The sequence below is a fragment of the Thamnophis sirtalis genome, unplaced genomic scaffold (assembly GCF_051295495.1).
Source record: "Thamnophis sirtalis isolate CommonGarterSnake01/CBP01778 unplaced genomic scaffold, rThaSir2_p1.2 scaffold_5, whole genome shotgun sequence".
NCBI classification, from domain to species: domain Eukaryota; kingdom Metazoa; phylum Chordata; class Lepidosauria; order Squamata; family Natricidae; genus Thamnophis; species Thamnophis sirtalis.
In genome coordinates, this window is record NW_028261385.1 from 81,596,047 (window position 1) to 81,616,866 (window position 20,820).

Here is a 20,820-nt window from a genome sequence, read left to right on the forward strand (position 1 = left end):
GCACACGGAGCCATGTCGCCTAGCACATGCAGCATCGCCTGTTCCTCTTATGGGTTTCTGGCATGCATGTGCGTGTGATGATCAGCTGCCTTTGTGGGTGTGGCAGTGCTGCCAGCTGATTGTCACACATGCATGCGCACCAGTAGCCGTAAAACTAGTTTCCGGAAACCGGAAGTTCATTTTCCAGCACGCGCATGCCCCCTGGGCAGCTCCTCTTCTGGATTGCATCCCAGATAACCATCAATGACATAAAACCTGGGTATGTCTGACACCTTGCAGGTGTGTCATTTCATTATAGTTCATTATAGTTCATGAAATATTATATTTTGAAAGGCTGGTCTCAGCCGAAGCAGAATGTTTCAGAAGAAGTGAGAATGAACAAGAGTTTCGTATTTATGAGCATGTAATTACAATTTGAATTCAATAATTATAAAGTTGGACAACTTTAAGTATGATCGTGTAATCAGAGTCACAGAAATTTGGAATGGAAATGTTAAACGATGTTCAGATGCATATGCACAAAGAAACAGATTTATGTATGAGAAGGGTTAAACATGCTGTTGTATGGATATATAGGTATGTATGCTCAAATGCAAGTAGTCCTTGAGTTACGACCACAATTGAGCCCAAAATTTATGTTGCTAAGTGAAAAAAAATTAAGTGAATTTTGTCCCATTTTATGACTTTTCTTGCCACATTTGCTAAGTGAATCACTACAGTTGTTAAATTACTAACCCGATTATTAAGTGAATCTGGATTCCCCATTGACTAGATCTGGGCTGAGCTCTGCAAAGGCAAAAAATGTCACGATACATCACATGACATCAACGTGACCAGGGGTGGGTTCCTGCCAGTTCTAACCTCTTCTATAGAAGAGGTTCCACAAATCTACAGTGCTGTTTAGAACCAGTTCCAGCTCCCTCCCCCCGCCTGTCTGCACATCATCAAGATGAAGAGTGAGAGGAGGAATTCTGGGAGTTGAAGTCCACAAATCTTAAAGCTGTCAAGTTTGAGCACTCCTGGGGGGGGGGGTTTCTAAAGGGTTGGGGGTGCAAAGGTCTTGTAACTTGACAGCTTTAAGACTTGCGTGCTTCAAATGCCAGAGTTTCTGAGCCAACATTTTGGTTGCTAAGCAAGAGCATTGTTAAGTGAGTTTCACCACATTTTACAAGTTGGCCATGCCCAACCAGTCACATGGCTGGCAAGCCACTCCCACCCGGTCACATGATCTGCAAGCCACTCCCACCCAGTCACATGACCAGCAAGCCACTCCCACAAACAGGCCACACCTACAGAAGAGGTTCTAAAAAATTTTGAAACCCACCACTGAATGTGACGCAGCATGTTTGACACTCGTGCTCTGGATGATCTGCAATAGATCCCCAATCTCCAGTTTGTGGACCAGCACTCGTCCATGGCATGCCAGAAATCGATCTGTGCAAACAAGTGAAGCCCCGTCCACCGGATGCAGGCAGCACATGAAACCACACCGCCTGTGGTCCATAGAAAAATCTCTCACCATGGAACTGGCTTTTGGTGCCCAAAAGATTAAGGCCCTACAATACAAAAAAGCAAACAATGGCTTTATGGAAACCTATTCAAACAAAGGCAAACAAACAGCAGTCTTTTATAGGCTAATGTTTACGGAGGTTATCACAGAAACAGAAAAGCTATAACTGCTGAGACAGTGAAATGTATCTCTAAAGAAAAAGAGCCAGAATCAAAAATATTAGGAATGCAACAAAATATTGTGAATATTCCAAAGAATTGGGATTTTGTAGAACAGCACAGGTAGTCTTCAACATACAGGTTAAGGTCCTATGGGACTTTAAGATTCAAACAGGCAGGCATCTTGTTCATTACGTTCCTGATGTAACAATTATTGAAAAGAAGAAAATCTTGGTTTATTGATGTCATTCTGGGTGACATCATGAGTCCCTGCATGCCCACAAGAGATCTAAATCCAGCCCACCTGGAATGCCTTTCTTATCTCCCACTCATTTCCCTTGACTATCAGTTGGTCAGATTCTTGTAGAGAACTTAAGTTTGCAATAAGTCTTTATACTCATTTGAACTGCCTGAATCTCCTGATTTCTCCATGCCTGACATTAATTTGAGTCCGTGTGGCAGATATCCTTCTTGTTGGGAAAAAGCCATGACAGAAGATAACAAATAGATGGACATCACCAATGAATGCCTACCTGTGTTCTTCCTGGAGAAAATATGATAATTTAAGGGAAATTGGTAAAAGGCAAAGTGGATGGAGAATGTATTAAGAATGTTGTTTAGATATTGACTCATCATTCTGGAGTCAGTTGTGATTTTAAATAACACATAAATCTTTGTCTTAAGGAAACAGTTGGGCTTGTAAAGTCCATGTTACAGGTTAGATGGAAAAATTGTCGTTAATGTTCCTTACTAATTGGGGTTGCTAGATCTTGCAAGCTAAATCAACTTGGTTATGTACCAAATAACACAATGTCACATTCAATTAGTATCCAAACCTGGAAATTGTAAAAATATGGCTTAGGGGAAAAAAAGGAACTTTTTTTTCCTAAGCCATAATTTTGAGGTCTCCAGTTTTGGATACTAATTAAATGTTCCTTTTCCCTGTTCCAAACTGGATTATAGAACAGTTGTTTTATGTGTGTGTGTGTGTGTGTGTGTGTGTGTGTGTGTGTGTGTGTGTGTGTGTGTCTGTGTCTGTGTGTGTCTGTGTGTGTGTCTCTGTGTGTGTCTGTCTGTGTGTGTATGTCTGTGTGTCTGTGTGTGTGTCTGTGTGTGTCTGTGTGTGTCTGTGTCTGTGTGTGTGTATATGTATATGTATATGTATATGTATATGTATATGTATATGTATATGTATATGTATATGTATATGTATATGTATATGTATATGTATATGTATATGTATATGTATATGTATATGTATATGTATATGTATATGTATATGTATATGTATATGTATATGTATATGTATATGTATATGTATATGTATATGTATATGTATATGTGTGTATGTATGTTCCAGCATAAGTCTGGAACGACTCAAGAAATTTCAACCAAACTTGGTACAAAGATGACTTACTCTCTGGAGACAAATACTGTGAGGGTAAGACACTTTAACATCCCTCGGGGTGTTGTTCTGTTAAGTTGCAGCCTGTTGTGCCTTAAAATAGCTTCTACTGTACTGCCGTAAAATGGCTTCTACTATACATTGCTGTGGAGTTGCCATGGTAACGCCTTCACAGTACTCCACAAGGGGGATCCCTTTGGTAAGGGGGAAAATCCAACATTAGAAATTATGTTTGGTCCGGACATTTCCCCCTATAAATAAATGCCCAGGCAACACCAAGTTATCGGATAGTATCTTATAAACTTAAAATGAAATTTCACTATAACTCTACAAAAAGGAGAGGTTCTGTCTTTTGACAAGGTCAACATGGAACCTAAAACAAGGAGTAAAAATCAGATTGAGTTCTTCCTTATGCTGGAAAAAACAAAGTAATAATGTATCATTGAAATTTAGCCAACTGCCTTGCTTTCCATGAGCTAGATTTAAGATATTATACATTATCTAACCAATTTTTGGAAGATTTGCTTCTGAGGCTTAAGGCTTAGAATGAATGGGCTGAATATAACATTTTGCAATCATTTCTTTTCCCCCGCATCTGAAACAGCATTGTAGGCTATATTCTCATTACCATCGCTTAATGATGCTTAATTTTAATATCAATAACATAAATTAGTATGAATTACCATTAAGTATATAAATTATTACTCTGTCAAAGTCCCAAAGTTGTCTTCCCGAACTTAATGTCTTTTTCAGCAGAAAGTCATCACAATTTAGAGATTTCTCAACTCCTGCCCATGAGGTAACAGCTAATTAATATTTTGGGAAAATTATGACTGTTTAATATGTATTCACGCTGCTGAAATGTTTGATTGACACTTTGTGGAAGAAACATTCCCTTCTATATTTGAGTATCACAATTGTAGTCTATGAAATGGAAATTTTCAGCCCATGCCTTCCAGTAGTTTCCCTTAGTATTTAAATGATGTCTTGGGATTGTTTGAATGTAGGGGAGCTTGTGAATGTGAGCAGTGAAAGGAAGGAGATGGTCATTATATATCAATATAATATTACCAAAAGTTTGAGAAGAATGAAATTTATGGAAATCTAAATATATTATATTCAAGCATTTCCTTAATTTTGGACTTATTCATGATCTGTTTCTGTTTTTCACTAATCTTTGTTATTTGTTTTCTTTTTATGACCCTTTTTATCAGGATAGAGTCGGGGTGACGGAATGGAGCTCAGCATTTACTGGCCGGATGCCCTTCCTGATGCTTACACATGGTTCACAGTAGATATTTTCATTTTGTGCCCCAATAGACAAATTTCTGTCACTGCCTAGGATTGAAATCTCAGCCTTCTGAGTGGGAGATGAGCATCTTCAAAACTAGGCCATTGTGCCACTAATCTTTGGTAAATATTGGTTCTTTCAATATTTATCTATTTTCATCTTTCTTGTCTTTTATATACATTTTAATAGTATTGATGAAATACTTATTCTATAGCTATGTTATCTGTTATTACACTATCTCCCTCTTATAATTTCAATATTATTTCCTTTTTCTTTTTTGCAATTTGTATGCTATTCACTTCCATGGCTTATCCGCAAAACTTTCTGTTTTGCATAATTTATTTATATTTACGTTTATGTTAACATAGATAATTATTGTTTTAGAAGCTTAACTTGTTCAGAAATATTTCTTTTCTCTGGAAACTTCTTTAATTCCTCTTCTTTTCTTTTTATATTCAAAATAGCCTGTGTTTTCATTTGCCTCTTATTTTTGAGTTCACTATTATGTTGCATAAAGTAACCTCATATGAAAGCTTTCATTGCACCTCAAACATTCTTATATCTATAGCTTTATTAAAGTTTTTTAAAAAATATTTTCATTATTTCAAAAACTCCTTTAATTTCTTTTATTGTTCACCCCTATTGTTTCTTTCTAAACAGCATTTCACGTAACTCCAGGGGTGGGATCCTACCGGTTTAACAACTGGTTCACTCATGCCCGTGGCAAACGCGTGCTCTGCGCATGCGCAGTGCATTTGAATACTTATGTTCTACTCCAACCCCAATGCAAAACAGCTGAGGTGCAACAATCAGCTCTGCCCTGCCAATCATCTGAGTTTCAGAAAAGGGAATATAGGTGAGTATAGTACAGGGGCAGGCGGGCATGGCCAGCTGAAAGTCGGAACGAACCGGTTCGCTCCCAGCTGATAGTCGGAGCTATCACATGGTTGTGCCCATCGTCTTGACTTTTTTAAAAATTCCCCTGCTGACACTCCTGCTAGAAAATTTGTGAGGATTTTGTGTGGATTGCTATTGCACATTATATCAAAACACTCTAAGGCAGAGATGAAGGAGAAAGTTCTAGAAAGGCTTTAAGCAGATGAGTGTTTTTCAAACATGGCAATGTTGAGTGGGCTTCAGCTCCCCTAATGCTGGCTGGGAAATTTTGGGTGTATTGTGGGTTGGCCTGAGAGAGAGTGATTGGTTCAAAGTCACCCAGCCACTTTTCATGCCTAAGGTAGAACTAAAATTTGCTTTCTCATGATTTCTAGCCTGGTGCCTTAACCACTAGATCAAACTAACCATGGTTATGGGATGAAGTTAGTCAGAGGCACCCACTCTACTAGTTCCAATAGATGTTTATACAGGTAGTCCTCAACTTACAATAGTTAATTTACTGACTTTTCAAAGTTACAATGAAATTGAAAAAAGTGACTTATGACTGTTTTTCATACTTACAACCGTTGCAGCATCCCCATGGTCATGTGATCAAAATTTAGATGCTTCGCAGCTGACTCATATTTAGGACGGTTGCACTGTTCTGGGGTTATGTGATCCCATTTTGTGACGACCTTCTGACAACAAAGTCAATGGGGAAGCCAGATTCACTTCACAACCATGTCACTAATTTAACACCTGCAGTGATTCCCTTACCAACTGTGGCAAGAAAGATCATAAAATGGGGCAAAATTCCCTTAACAAATGTCTCACTTAGCAACATAAATTTTGGGCTTAAGTTGAGGCCAACTATCTACCTCTAGTTGGTATTGACTCTCAAGTTATTAATGGAAATTTTGGGAATTATTTCTGCAGTTGTCACAGTCATGAAGTAAAAGGTCAAAAATACAAATATTGTCTGATAAACATCTATTATATCTCTTCTGAAAGATCAGTGATTAGATTAAAAAATACTTCTTCGGTTGAAATTGTTACCTGCAAAACAGTGTCTCCTTTTCTCTTTACTCACGTTTTTGTGCTTTTTCCTCATTGGGAGTGTTAGGTAAACTCCCCGTTGGGAGAGCGAGTACGTTCAGAGAAGCGTTGGGAGGGTGGTATTGGAGAACACACAAACCAGCATACAGAGACACTGCAGTTTAAATAGGCTTTTACTTTCGTGGAAATAGAGGTATCAGAGTCCATCAAACAGTTCAAGTCATACACGGATAAGACAGTCAGTCATCAATGTCTTTCAGTTAAGGGATAATCCAAATAACATAGTCCAGTATCATATAATCAGTTCAGAACTCAACGTTTGCTAGCAGTTGCAAAACTTACAATAGCTCACGGCACTTTCTAACAGCCAGCTTCCAAAGCACTCAGATCAGATCAGCCCAGCAGCTAACGAAACAGAGAGCTTCAGTCATTCTGGCTCCCTCTTATGGCCGATTGTGGAAAACAGCAACCAATCACATTTTACAGTATGATTTAAAGAAACAGGTACAACATTGTTACATGATTTATATATTGCCAACCCAACCGTTAGATTATATTCCTAACAGGGAAGTTCCCCCAAAATACAGAAGGTCTGCATAAACACAAAATGTATGTCTACTATCTGCTTCTGAACATTCACATGACACTTTTGGAAGGAGCCAAGATTTGATTTGGGCAGATTCAGAATATACAAATTCATTTTTGAGGAATACTGTATTACTCTGAATAAGTTTAATATAATTTGGGATCTGTCCAGAATGAACACACAGTTTTGGACAATATGCTAGGGTTAAAGAGAGTACAAAGCAAAAACAGAAGCAACAGGGAAAAGAAAATAATATTAGTAATTGGAGATAGGGATAAATTCCCTCTTTGCATTAACTGTAGTTAGCATTATTGCATCCCAAGATGATGTTATCTGTAGTCAAATTTGCATTAAGGCCAACTGTAATTGGCTGTGAAAATGATTTTGGGAGTCAGAAGGAGGTGGAACTGCAGTTTAGACACCAATCAGATAAGAGATATCTCAGCCAGGGGTGGGATCCTACCAGCTTCACTACCAGTTCGCTGAGTGCTTGCTTCGTAAAATGGGACAAAGTTCACTTAACACAACAGAAATTTTGGGCTCAATTGTGGTCGTAAGATGAGGACTATCTCTATTAGGCTGATTATCTATGAACACCGTATGTGATAAGTTGCCATTGCACTACTACAGTTTAGTCCTTTTCTCCAGCCTTATTCAGAAACGTACTTTATCAGTGGAATGGTCTGAAGAAAACATTTTGGGCCTCAGTGGTACACCACAAAGCAGGCCTTTGAGGGCTGTGATTGGCTCAACCACTGATGAGGTTCTTCCTCTGATTAGTATGGTTACCCTACATCTCTACTGACTTGGGTGCAGGAAGGAAATGGTGAGATCTGTGAAGATTTCCCGCTGTTTCTCTGCAGGAAAGAGGGCTGGGATACATCCGTTGTCAGGGTCCAAGTAACACCCCCAATAAAAGAAGACTCTGAGGCTTGAGTTCCATTTTATTAGAGATGTCATATTGGCATATCTGGGAAAACTCAAATCTGAAAGTTTCCAGATTTTCCCCACCCAAAAGAAACTTCAAGTCCCTGCCCCAGCACCCACAGGTCCATCACATGGTCCAATCAGGCACCATCCAAAATTGGAGATGCCTCCTAGGGACACCATTGCCGCTGCAGGGCAAGGTGTCCTTGATTCTCTGAGAAAAGAATGTTATTTTGACTATACATCACCTACCTAATCCCCCCTCCCATTTTCCTACAGTAGAAAACGTGGCAGGCCTGAAGGCCCAATGTAAAATGTGGCTTCCAGGTCTAACATTGGTCTTTCTTTGGAGCAATAGGCACAAGATGGAATTTTTTGTCCATGATTACAACAGAAGCTTTCCAAGGACAGATGTGCTCCCAAGGTCTGGCCTACACATATGGTAAGGTGACCAGATTTTAACATTGGTAAAGAGTTATTGATGGGGGAGGGGGGGTTGATTAAAAAAATTTTTTTTTCACTTAACAAATGTGGCAAGAAAAATTGTAAAATGGGGCAAAACTCAATAAATTTCTCATTTAACAACATAAATTTTGGGCTCAATTGTGGTCGTGCATTGAGGACTACCTGCACTTATCTTCAGTGTTACTTCATTCTGCTGTAGCATTAAATTTCATATAGAACAAGCTTGTTCTTTCAGAATTGTGGAATTGTTATATAATTGTCTACCTTTAGAAAAGTTTCTCTTGAGTTAAACTCAGCTCCTATAATTTTATTGATGTGTCGTAATTTTCTTAGCAGTTGTATGGAAATTGTCATTGTTGCTTTTGGACAATTTTTAATATTTTCCTATTAAATATACAGTACTGAGATGCCCAGGTGGGTTCCCCTCCAATTATTAGCCAGGTTCAACCCTGCTCATCTTTTTGAGAGCAGGAAAAAACAGCGAGGTTACATCCCTATAAATTGAAAGCTGTCTCCCTCCCTCTCTCTCTATCTCTCTCCCCTCCCTTCCTCTCTCTCTGTCACTCTGTGTATGCGTGTGTGTGTGAGTGTGTGTGTCTGTCTGTCTCTCATTCACTCACTCACTTAATCATTCACTCTGTGTGTGTCTCTCTCTGTCTCCCTCCCTCCCTCTCTATCTCTCTCCCCTCCCTTCCTCTCTCTCTGTCACTCTGTGTGTATATGTGCGTGTGTGTGTCTGTCTGTCTCTCACTCACTCACTCACTTAATTACTCACTCTCTCTGTCTGTGTCTCTCTGTGTCTCTGTCTGTCTGTCTTTCTGTGTGTCTCTCCCTCCCTCCCAACCTGCAGATGGGCTCCAGACCAGCGGAGCCTCTTCCTTCTTTTTAACCAGGTGATCTTTCCTAAGACATAACAAAGAACCTTAATTACAGGCTGAACAAAAGAAGCTGGAAAGAGATAATGAGGCCAAGAAGCTGAAACCTGGGACTGGAGAAAAACCTTTTCTATCCCTTTACCAGCCCATCCGGGAAGACGAGTAACACGAGGGCGATCCCTCCCCCCGCGGATGGGTTCCAGACCAGCTGAGCCTCCCTGGACGTCGCAGCAGCAGCAACACCAAGTGCGCCGATCTCGGCGTTTTTCGCATCGGGGCGTGCTGCAAGAAGAGGAAGTGAGTGAAGACCTTTTCTAGCTGGCGCAAAGGACTTCCCCAGACTTGCTTTGCAGCAATCCGGAAAAGGTCTTCACTCACTCCCTCTTGCAGCCCGCCCCATGCGAAAAATGCTGAGATGTCAAGCAAGGGAAACATCTGTTGCTTCAGTTAGAAAGGAAAGCAACTTCAGAGCTATGGCTGGCGTTGGGCTGGCAAAGGCTTCCCACTGACCTCCCCCCCACCTCCGAGTTCCTGATAGATGGAATTATTTCAGCAACATCTCCCCCCACCATGGCACCACCACCCCTGCACGTCACCTCCGCTCTGTTCTCCAGCAAGCCTCATGGGGTTTTTTTGCCTTTAGGAATAAGAATGTTTAAAAGGCTTTTTAAAAAAATTTGTAAAACAAAGATGATGCAGGTTCTGCAAGAGCAAATCTCCATCGCACGGCTACGTTTTTTTATTCCTCCAAATAATGGTCACCGCTTATTGTAGCGAGTCAGTCTCCTAACTTCAGTCCAGGCTCTGCAATTACCTTCTCCCCCCCCCACCAAACCCACAGAAACAGGAGGGAATTGGTCATTATCATTAGCACTCTCTCCCATGCCTGGCCTCCCCTTCAGAGGTAAGGGGTGGGGAAGAGCAGATTTCCCGGGGACACAAATATTCCCCAAGTGGCCACCACCCGCTTCTCATAGCTCCCCCCCACCAGAAAATGGGAGAGGAGTGAAATAATGTTATGCTTTGGAAACGTGGATCTCCAACGCCAGGTCCACGCCAGGAGGTTCGGGGCTTCCCTCCAGGCCACCTGCACAGCCAGTAGCCGCGTCCACAGGCTCTGTGGGGAAAGGCAGGCCATGGGAAAGGGGAGCAAGTGCGCTCCCTGCCTGTCCGCTCCAATCTTGCCCGCCCAGTTCCCAAACCCTTTCTTCGGAAAGAGTTCTCCAGCAGCCTCTGGCAAGATGTTTTCCCCACCCCCGCTTGGGCCAAAAGCAAATAAAGCAAATAAAATATAAAATGCTGGTTTACCTTTCTCTGCTGCTTCTCTACCAGGCTGGAGCCGAGAGGAGATCCCTGTCCTAGTCTTCCTGCTGCCCTCGTGGCACGGGGAAAACGGATGGTACTTTGTCCCTTCTGTCTCCCCGTTGCTCAGAAAAGCAACTCCAGGAAGGTCCTTTGGTGGCGGCAGGCATCCTAGAACCTGCCTGCTAGCAAAGGACCTTCCCGGAGTTGCTTTTCTGAGCAACGGGGAGACAGAAGGGACAAAATACCGTCCGGCCAGGACGGGTATACAGAACTGGGGGCGGGGCAGGCTTACTTCCGGGTCCGGTCACAAAAATCGAGACTTTTTAAGAACGCCCCGGGATGCGGGACAAATTGTGCGAAATCGTGACTGTCCCGCGAAAATTGGGACGTCTGGTCACCTTAACATATGGAGAAACACTCTCTAATCATGTAAAAGCTATTGAAGAGACATCAGGTAAATATGAAATAGGTACAGAAGTACAAGAGACCCCCCCCCCTCAAGCAGTAATTCAGGATAGCCAAAGTGCTCAAACAGGTGTTTTTACTATAGACAAATTTAGCTCCTGCAACAGAAGCAAATGTTGTCATGCCTATGATAATTGCATACTTTGCTGAAATAACCCATTTTCTGGTATTTAATATCTGACTCATTGTTTAGGAGCGTTATTAATTTTTGGTTGCAACAGAGCTTTTAATAGCTTAAAAAGTTACTACATTTCTTCCAGTAGTCAGTCACCTCAGCTAGCTAGATAACATTGTGAAATGATGAATAAGTTGACCCTGTTCGCAAATCTATATACTGTATATAAAAGCCAAATACCACTCACTCATCATGAAATCTCCAGAACTGTAAAGCCTACAAACTTGAAATTTGGCACTTATGTTCCTCTTGGCTTCTAGGTGCTTGCTAAGAAACAATTTTTCGAAATGACCATTAGATCATCAGTATTTCTTATACAGTATTATATTAACATGTGTCAATGCTAAGGAGTTAGACGTTCTACTCCCCCTCCTCACCTGAAAGGAACTCTGTTCCAACTGCCAGTTGCCTTACATGGTCAAGGCCAGTTCATGACTCATCTGGCCTGCGGGCTGGCCCAATCACATGGTTTCGTAGTGAAGCACGGTATCCAGCTAGTATAATATATGAAACACTATTAGGAGAAGGATATGTGGTATCTGTAGCAGAACTAGATTCTGTAATAGTTTGTAACATATAGAATCAACCTTATTAAGAATCTTTTTTCTGCTATGTTTTCAAAATGGACTGTATTAATGTATACACACACATACACACACACAGTATACGTTCATGTGTGTGTGTGTGTATTCTTTTGTGAGCGGGCATCAAAGTTTCATTTTAATGTATGCCATTGTATACCCAGAAAAATGACAATAAACATTATCTTATCTCTTATCTTATTTTTTTTCTGTATTGATCATAAAACAGCTATTTTAATCTTCTATGATACACGGACATTAAGAAGCAGGATTTTTCCTTAATAAAACCCAATTACAATTTTTGAATCTTTATATTTTTTATACACTTAACATTTTCCATTTTTTCTAGACTGATTCAAGTAGCTTGGAGTATTTTTTTTATTCATTCATTTATTTGTTTATTGATTAAGAAAAATTATATGGCTCCCAATTCACTTACAGTGACTCCAGCAAGCTCCAGAAATAAAACTCCAAATACAAACCCCAATAAAACTCTATCTCTCTGGTGATAACAATCAAACAAGCTACTTGAAGGGCTCCATATCACTCTGGGACTCCTAGCCCCCCTTGCAAACCCATGTTATTACGACCTTTTGAAACATGTCAAGGTGGCCGATCTTATCTCTGTGGGAAATGATGTTCCGCAGGGAGGGAGTCACCACAGAGAAGGCCTGTTTGGTCCCATCAGAAGGACTTCCTTAATGCTATACAAAGCATTAGGAATAAGAAATACAAATGGCTTGTGTTTCCTTTCTCCTCTTTGGATTTTATGACATTTAATTTTTTAAAAATCCCCCAATCCAATATAAAATTAATAATACTTAAATCTCAGAACTGCCTATTATTACACATCTCATTCCTGACACACTCTTTTATAGTCATTAAAATCCTTCTGAATTAATTAAAGCAAAACAATTATATTTGATTATGCCTTCAGGGAAAAAAGGTGATTTTAAAACAACATATTTGAATAAAATTATTTATTTTAGTCATTGATTTTGCATACCTTTGCATTTGTCTGAAAAGAAAAACCCACACAAAGGCATGCAACTGCACCTCAAAACTCAAATGAAAAGTTCAAAAGCTGCATTTCAAAAGCTGAAACTCTCAATCGAAAGTACTCAGATTTTCCCTTGAAATTTATGTTTGAGACTTAGTTGCTATTTGCATTAGGAACTACTTTTAATTTGTTTAAGAAATAAATCTTCTATGTGTTGTCCTTCTAAATAACTGGTTTAGGCTTTGAATGTTAATTGGAGACAATCTTAGAAAATGCGCCACTTTTCAGTTTATCAATATGCCAGGTTATGTTTTTCAGTATATCTTATCTTAGTCACCAAGGCTGCAAAAATAATTTTAGATTTTTTTTCATTCACTATCAATGAAGATCATTATGTTTAACATGAGATTCTTGCAACAACTTAACAAGAAGCCTTTCTTTCTTTCTTTCTTTCTTTCTTTCTTTCTTTCTTTCTTTCTTTCTTTCTTTTTTCTCTTTTAAGTCTATTCAAGCTGTAGGGAAACACTGAGTGCTTACAGCCCAAAGCATTCAGGTTCAGTCAGTTAGAAAAATCGAACAGTGAATATGTGCACAAATGATATCGCACAGCAATTGCGATGAGTGAACAGCACAAAGAGGAGGAAAGAAATGAGTGTCCAAGAGACCAAGATCTGTGTTTGAATTCAGTTTCCCAACACCAGCCTCAAAGTTTTCTCCCAAGATTCCTGGGTTTCAAAGTGGTCACAATGCTTTTATTGTAAGGAGTGTTACTTGGACAATATGGGAAATGGCAGTCCTTAATTACACTATTGGCTTCTGAGCTTTTGAAAGGTGTAATATTAATCCTGAAATTGTACTAAGAATGTGTTTGGCAGCCCATAATTGCATGGTTTCAAGAAAGCATTCACCATCAATGCTAATTTGGGGTCTGATATTGTGAGGTGCCAGATGCTTCCTAAGAAAGCCTAATTTCTCTCGCCTTTCAAAGATAGAAAAAGGAATTTAGCTTCTCACAGGCGTCTCAACATCTTTCAGAACTGGGCTCCCAGTATCATTTGGACTGATGGGGCAGTCTGGGCTTGTAGCGGCTGCACATTGGTTGTTTTTAGGCAATTAAACTACTTATGTAAAACAGCAAACTATTTCTTAGCAGCTGAATAAGGAGGAAAGACTCAGATACCGACAATTTTGGGGAGTGGTAAGTTTTGCCTTAGTGAGTGGATAGTTAAAATATGCCACAGACTGGCCAAACACAAATAAAACAAGTGGCCTACGATATCTAATCATTCAAGCAAGCAAAAATGAGAGGGAGAATTTTACACCTCAACCCTTCACGTAGAAAGGTGGAACAAATGGTCTAGGCCAGGGATGTCAAACTCACAGCCTGCGAGGCGGATGTGTCATGTGCTGACCACTCTCACCCCGGTTTAGTGAAGGGGGAAAAGTTGTGATATGTCACGTGATGACAATGTGACACCCCTGGTCTAGGCCATTTTAGAACCTTTCTCTGCATCCCTTCTTTAAGGTAGCCATCTTGGATGCATCAAAAAAAGAAAAGTAAACTCCTGTTCTACTAGTAAGAAATCCATATTGTATACTTCCTTTTGTGAGCCATAACATAACAGACAAACTTTTATTTACAATCATGTTTTAGCAAAATTCATATTAAATTACAACAATGCATATCAGTTCAATACATCATATCTATCTATCTATCTATCTATCTATCTATCTATCTATCTATCTATCTATCTATCTATCTATCTATCTATCTATCTATCATCTATCTATCATCTATCTATCATCTATCTATCTATCTATCTATCTATCTATCTATCTATCTATCTATCTATCTATCTATCTATCTATCTATCTATCTATCTATCTATCTATCTATCCATCCACACATATACAGCAGCAAGATTACTTTATGCACCTCCCTCCCTCCCTTTCTTTCCTCTTTCCTTCCTCACACCAGGCGGGGCAGGCTCAAGTATGAGAAGAAGCCAACAGAAGGAGGTTCTTACGAAAGGTCTATCAAAGCAAATTTTCAAAGGGAATAGATTCATTTTTGCTTTCCCAACAAAAAAATCATTTTTGCTTTTCTAACAAAAAAAAAAAGCAGGGGGGGGGGATTGGCCACTGTGGAGAAATGGGATGAATTCTGGAAAGTTTTTTAAGGTGATTTCTTTTGCAGTCAATTTCTACACAGGAGTCAATCTGCTTAAGGCTACCATGAGGAAAAGCTCTTAGTTAAACTTTTATTCAGCCTTGAATTATAGTGGAGGATTGACCATCTGGAAAAAATAAAACACTCAACAGCCATGTAATTTGCCTTTTGTCTGGTTCCTGGCCAGTGGTTTTTTTTATTTTTATGGATAAGCACTGGGTCAATGCCGAAGGGGAGTTTTCCTCGAAGTTGTAATCAGTTCTGAAAGTGTTGCCTCACGTTACTTTTATTATTTATTTATTCATTTATTCAAGTTCTATAGCTGCCCAACCCAACCAAGTGACTCTGGGCTGGGTTACATATTAGGCACAGGTGCAAGCCTGTTAAAATAATTTGTCAACATTTCTCAGTGTGGGCTATGACATTAAAATTCTGCCTCTTTTTACATTTGTAAAAAGAAAACGATGTCTTTATTGGAAGAAGGGAGAGCAATCCATCATCAAACATGTTCATTCAAGTGACTGTGAAGAAATAAATGTGATTTATGTTATTTTCTATAGACAGTAGCAAATGGAGGTTGGATGTTTCTTTGTTTTCCTTTCCTCTAAGTCTAGGACAATGAAGGTGTTGACAATGAAGGTGTTGACAGTTGATATTCGAGTGGGCCATGCTGGAAAAGATGAAATATTTTAACTTTAAAGAGAAAAGGAAAAAGAACACCTCGCTAACCATTTGGCACAGTGAAAAGTTGCAGGATCTAGTGCAATTGTCCAAATCTCATAGCAGCTGGGTACACGTAGTCCCCAACTGACAACAGTTTGTTTAGTGACCATTCGAAGTTACAACCGCATTGAAAAAAATAACTAGTTGTAACTATTTTTCACACTTACAACCGTTACAGCATCCTCATAGTCACGTGATCAAAATTCAGATGCTTGGCAACTGATTCATATTTATAATGTTTGCAATGTCCTGGGGACATGTGATCCACTTTTGCAACCTTCTGACGAGCAAAGTCAACGGGGGAGCCACATTCATTTAACAAATGTGTTACTACTTTAATAGTGCTGTGATTCTGTTAACAACTGTGGCAAGAACGGTTGTAAAATGGGGCAAAAATCTCTTATCAAATATCTTGCTTAGCAATAAAAATTTTGGGCTCAATATTGGTCGTAACTTGAGGACTATCTGTATGTGAATTTAAGTCTCCATTTTAGTATGTCTGATGCAGGTGGTCTGCCTTGAATTGAGGATAACACATTTGAGAACATCAGGTTGAATGGTGTCTAATACTTTCCTTCCTTCTTACCTCTCGCCCCCCCTCTCTTTTTCTTTCTTTCTTTCTTTCTTTCTTTCTTTCTTTCTTTCTTTCTTTCTTTCTTTCTTTCTTTCTTTCTTTCTTTCTTTCTTTATCTTTCTTTCTTTCTTTCTTTCTTTCTTTCTCTTTCTCTTTCTCTTTCCCTTCCTTCCTTTATTTTTCTTTCTTTCTTTTTCTTTCTTTCTCCTTCCTTCCATCTTTCCTCCCTCCCTCCTTCCCTCCCATTCTTTCTCTCTTTCTCTTTCCCTTCCTTCCTTTTTCTCTCTTTTTCTTTCCCCTTCCCTCCTTTCTTTTTCTTTCTTTCCTGCAAATCATCAATGAAGGATTAGCAGACATTATTCAGTTGAGCAGATTCTTCCCTTGCTCTTGTGACATTAAAAGTACATGTGTCCCCATTGTCATTAGAGTCCACTTCAATTCGTAGGAGGAAAGCTGCAGCCAAAGGCATTGATTAGTGGCAAATCAATATCTGTAGCCAATCTCCAGACCTAGTTTACTCCCTGGGACTACAATGCTGCCTCTGTTCCCAAACCTGGTGGGAAACCAGATTGAAAAGTACTGAGAGAGGCTCCATCATCAAAGACTTCCTCCTTCAATTGCTTTGCTAACATCTGTTCCACAAGCCTTCCTATAATTGGGCGAGTCTTCTTATTTATAGACTTTTTTTTAAAGAGGAGGGGAGATCTCCACCAATTCTTTTAAATGGAGGGAGTTTTGCCTTCCTACAAAGGCATTAAGGAGTTTTGCCAGCAGCCCAAGTTGTTTTCTCGTTAGTGGTTCTTCGGCCACCGGAGACGCAATTCTATAACACAGCCAGTGGGCTTCACAAGACCTGGCATCCTTGCTATGCCTTGAGGAAAACAGAAGTCAAAAATAAAGTTAATAAGTCAAAAATAGTAGGCTATATAGATGTAGAAGGAATAACAACAACAACAATAACAACAATAACAGCAATAATAACAATAATAACAATAATAATAAAAACAGCTGTGCCCAGGCTGGATCTTTTAAGAGTAAAGATGTAAACAAAATAATCACAGCAAGTAAGAAACAATGCAATATTCAAGAAATGAAAGCAGCAAAGAAGAAAACCAATACATAGATTTCATGCTGTTCCCATTTGGTTAAATACTCCTAAATACAAGCATTACCACATCCACAATATGTCAACCTGGCAGAGGCACCACTTAAAACCACATTTAATAAGAGGATTTAAATAAGTTGAAGCGGTGACAAATGCTACTCGGATGCTGCTGAGGTGAGCCCCAGGCAAAACTTCCAGAACACATTTTGTGAACTTGCCAGAAATGTGTAAGAAGCAAGGATAAAAGTTTCTTCCTTCTCTCTCCCCCCCACACCCCCGCTCACATAAGGAACTGATTTTCCTTGCCTCTGGGGTATAATTGATGCCATAAGAAATTAGCTGGCAAGACCTACAATTCTGATATTTGTTCTAACATTTGTATCTCTATTTGAAAACCTTCTTGTTACCTGAGGCTAAACCAAGCAAATCTCTCTGCCAAGAAATAGTTGCCTTTGTATGTTTGGGAAGATTTTGTTTTAGTCCGTCCTCCATTGTTCAGGCACTGAATACAAAATATGATACCTTTCCAGCAACTAATAACCTCTAAGAAAATAAAAGGTAACTTTAGCAGCTTAATTCTACTGGCTTTGATTGTCAGCTTGAGCTAGCATGACATTTTATCATGGCTTCCTATCAAGATGGTAAAGAAATGGCATATTCAGAGAAGCCATTTGCTCATCAGACGTCCTAATAAAGGAGAATATTTGTGGCTCAGGATTGTCATGAAGGGTCCTTGATGCTCTATGACAGGCCTGTCAAACTGGTGGCCCACAGGCCGGATACATCACGTGTGGGCCACACCCACCTCGGCTGTGCAAAGGCAAAGAAATAGTGATAGGTCAAGATACATCATGTGATGCACTCGAGTTTGACACCTGTGCTCTATGAGCTTGCTTGTTTTCTTGCAAATGTTTCATTACCCAAACTAGGTAACAACATCAGTGCTAGTAAGGAGTCTTACTTAATCCTTACTCCTACTAGCCCTGATGATGTTACCTAGTCTGGATAATGAAACGTCTGCAAGAAAACAAGCAAGCTCAGAGAGCACCAAGGACCCCACCCCCCATCAAAAGTCTTCAGTGTGTATTTTACTATTTGCATTTTGGGAAGATATCTGAATCAAGTGTCTGATTTTCTTTCAATGTGCATCTGGAGAGAATAATTTACAAGTTCTGCGGTTCTTCTTGGGTTTGCAGTAGGGGTACAAGAGCTTCCATCAGTAGCTTGATAACAGTGATTTAGAAGGTATTTCTTTGCCTTATGAACTGTTGGTGATTGATATGATAGGAGATCCTTGTTTGATGAACTCTTTCAAGAACTATACAACAGTTCTGCAGTGGTGACACTAACACCAATGAAAGCTGCTAGTGGTTAAATTTCCCCAAAGAAATTAAAAATTGTATTGCAGTAGTGGAAAGGGATCTCTTTATTTACTAGTTCAAGTTACAACATGGCTAAGCCTTCTTCTGTTTTACCTTTCTGATTAAAATATTTTAATTTATTTTATTTGAAAGCTTGGGTCTCCCCAATACCAACTCTTTTGGCATCACTTCCAGGGTGCTCAATGAACTTTGGCGGCTTTTTTATTTTTTAACACAAAAGAGTTGTTGACTGTGATTTAAACTGGTGCTCCTACACATTTTCTCCCTTGGTTTACTAGGTTAATCTCAAGTTAACAACATTTTAGTCCAAGATAAAATTTAGATTGGAGCTTTTCTAAGCATTGTATGAGGAGTGGTTATCTCACTCTTACCTAAGCTGAAGGTTGATTCTATACAGAGAATGTGACTTAAGAGAGATAGGATGCTTTCCTGTCCATTTGTTCACAATGCACTGCAAAATCTTCCCACTATCTCCTTGCCTAATATTAAAGAGGATAATATGATACTGTGTTTAAGTAAGAACAACAGTGTAGATATATACAACTTTTAACATATAACTTAAAGTCTAATACTACTATGACAGTCATCTCAGAAGCATTGAAGGGCTTCTGGGTTGAAAGGATTGAAGAGTGACATCACTGTTGTCTGTGGGACGCCCAGTTTTCTTGTCCCCATTAAATTGCTCCCCAAAGTGGTTCCCATTTATCTACTTGTGGTCACTCACTTTCGAACTGCTGAGTTGGCAGGAGTTGGAGAAGTGGTGGGATTCAATTTAACAACTGGTTCTCTATCCTAATGACCAGCTGGGTAGCATGGCTCGGTGGTCAGGTGAATATGTGGGCATGGTCAACTCAACGTCATTCAGGTCAATGGGCGCTTCGCCTTAGCTGTTACAATGTAATAAGGATTAACTGGAGAGGCAGTTTCTGTAAGCAGGACAATAAAAATTAGGATAGAAACAACACCAGAATGTTTCCTTCCTGCCTTCCTTACAGAATTATCCTTGTAAAGTGGAAAAAAACAAAATAAGATTTCTTCCAACAACCGGTTCTCTGAAGTGCTTAGAAAGTTAACAACCAGTTCACTCGAATAGGTGCGAACTGGCTGAATCCCACCACTGAGTTGGAGCATATGACAGGTCCACACCCCGTTCCAGCAGCAACTGGGTCTTGAACTCAAACCTGCTGATCCTCAGCCCAGTGTCCTAACCTCCTTGCACTTAAAATGTAATAATCATGACAGAAAGAAAGAGGGGACAAGAGGAAAAGGAAGATGGAAACTCAAGCTCCTTATTTCAAATATTGGCTATAAAAATAATCAGAGCTGCAAAACAGGAGTATTTTTCTTTTTTCAATGGTATCTGACGACATATTTAACCAATCCTGAAGCCTGATAAGAATTCTTATTTACAATTGATGCTTTTTTTTCCTGTTTGAAAGGCTCTCAGAGGACAATCTCTTTAGGAAGGGTGTCCGATTTTAAGCTTGCTTTTTACCCTAAAAAAGGGAGAGCAGCTAACACATCATATCAAGGAATTCCTGGCATCTATTTGTGGACTTTCCCTCTTTGAAGAGATACCTTTTTTTATTTAAGTGATTCACAGATGTGCACATGTACCTTGAGTTATGTAAAGGTTATATAAGTCTGCATTCTTTGGTGAGACAGAAATAGCTACATAGATATTGATACAGGATAGTATGCAGAACAGTGATGGGTTCCTAACCGGTTTACTACCGATTCGCTGAGAGGGCATTTTGTGTTGCTGCGCATGCGCAGTTGACTGAAAACTGTTCTGCGCATGTACAGAAACATGCTGGTGACAGCAGAAGAGACCGGGGAACCAGTTTGGGGGTGTGGAAGGCCTGGGTTGCTGACGGTTACAGCGACCCAGGCCGCCATACTACTACTGGTTAGGCTGAACCGGGCCGAACCGGTAGGAACCCACCACTGGTGCTGAAGTGGTGAAAGAATGTAAACTGCCTTCACTCAAAATGCAATATAATAAAACTTGCAAATATAAACTAGTCTCCTGGAATTGATAGTGTATCTGGGAGTTGGGAGTTATGTGCAGTATCTTCGCTGTTCCTAGCACTGGACAGAGAACTCTGTTATTGCTCCTGAGGTATGTTGGAGTGTTTCTCTCAGCTTAGGAGTCTCAGCCAGTGGTGAAATTCAATTTTTTTTTACTACC

At 39.7% G+C, this 20,820-nt stretch overlaps 1 long non-coding RNA gene across 1 annotated transcript in view; it reads left to right on the forward strand.

Moving 5' to 3' along the window:
- Positions 1-4,790, forward strand: part of LOC106544531 (uncharacterized) — a 112,135-nt gene extending 107,345 nt beyond the window's left edge. Inside the window, exon 4 of the long non-coding RNA XR_001313227.2 lies at positions 4,288-4,790. This is a non-coding gene — a long non-coding RNA (uncharacterized LOC106544531). The remainder of the gene's footprint in view (positions 1-4,287) is intronic.
- The last annotated feature ends 16,030 nt before the right edge of the window (positions 4,791-20,820 follow it).